The following is a 1,811-nucleotide window of genomic DNA, read 5'->3' on the forward strand; positions in this document are numbered from 1 at the left end:
ATAGTTTGGAGATATAAAACACCTTTCTTTCAGAAATGGACAGATCCAATAGGCAGAAACCAGTAACTAAAAGATCCTTGGAAAAATTCCCCAATATTTGGGAACTAAATAATACACTTCTAAATAACCCATGGATCAAAGAGAAATCAAGAGGAAAATTTTTTAAATCTTAGAATTTGTGGTATACTGCAAAAGCAGTATTTAGGAGGAAATACCTATATTAGGAAAGAAGAAAGATCTCAATTCGATGAGCTTAGCTTCCACATTAAGCAACTAGAAAAAGAGGAGCAAATTAAACCCAAAGTAAGCAGAAGGAAGAAATTTGTAAAGATCAAAGGAGAACTCAAAGAAACAGAAAACTGAAAAATTAGGAAAAAAACCAATGAAATCAAAAGTTGTTTTTTTGAGATCAATAAACTTGATAAACCTCTAGATAGACTGAGAAAAAAAAGGCACCACTTACCAAAATCAGGAATGAAAGAGGTGACATGACTACAGATTCTACAGATATTAATAAAGATAATTATGGAATATTATGAATCATTTTATGGCAATAACTTTGACAACATGGGTGAAATGGGTTAATTCCTCGAAAGACATAAACTACCAAGGCTCACTCCAGAAGATAACCTGAGTAGCCTTAAAGAAATCGAAACTGTAGTTAAAATGTTTCTATAGAAAAATGAAAATCTCCAGGCCATGACTTTACCGGTGAATCGACTAAATATTAAGGAAGAAATAACGATTTTACACAAACTCTTCCAAAAAATTGAAGAGGTGGCAATACCTCCCAACTCATCCTATCAGGTCAGCATTATCTTCATTCCAAAATCAGACAATGACATTACCAGAAAAGAAAACTACACACTAATATCCCTCAGTAATATAGACACAAAATTTGTAAACAAAATTTTGGCAAATAAAATTCCATAATATGTTAAAATTCTATTACATTGTGGCCAAGTGGGATTTAGCCCAGGAATGGAGAATTGGTTTAACACTTGAAAAGCAATTAATGTGATTCAAAATTACCACAATGACAAAGTAGAAAAGAAAACCATAATCATCTAAATAGATGCAGAAAAACATTTCACAAAATCTGATACTTATTTTGATAAAAACTCGAATAAAATTAGGATAACAGGAAACTTTATAGGGTATCTGGGAAAAGGAAAGGAAAGGGAAAGAAAGGAGCAGAGCTTCTGAAGGCCACAGCACTGGCTAAGCAGGGTAATTGCAGGCCACCAGGACTGCTAAAACATCTGTCAGTGCCTCTGAAATGAAACCAGCCTTCATCCTGGATTCTTGGAGATATTTAATTTATTGTAATCCTGTCAGAATCCTTGAACTTGGATCATACATCAAGTTCTGCCAAGGGACAAAGATCTTTGCTTTGATATTTTATTAATATCGGCAGTGATGATAGTGATAATAGGAATAGCTAACAATTACTGCACAGTCACTATGCACCAGGCACTTGATATAGTTTGATATAGATTAGTTCACAGAGTTTTACAACAATTCTATCACGGAAGTACTTTTTAAAAATATATTAAAGATAAGGAAACCGAGACATAGAGAAAGGAAATAATTCATCCAAGGTCACACTGTTACATACCAGGACATGGAGATACTCACACACTCCAATTAGGCAAAAGATCAACTCCTAAGGCATTCTGGGTAACTTCAGAATTGATTTTCTCATACCACATGATGTGACACAACATTTTTATGGGCGGCACAAAAACTATGAGGAATTTTTATATACACGTGTGTGCTAAATAGTTTCAGTCATGTCTGACGTTTTGCAA

The sequence above is a fragment of the Cervus elaphus genome, chromosome X, assembly GCF_910594005.1.
Source record: "Cervus elaphus chromosome X, mCerEla1.1, whole genome shotgun sequence".
In the NCBI taxonomy this organism is placed as follows: domain Eukaryota; kingdom Metazoa; phylum Chordata; class Mammalia; order Artiodactyla; family Cervidae; genus Cervus; species Cervus elaphus.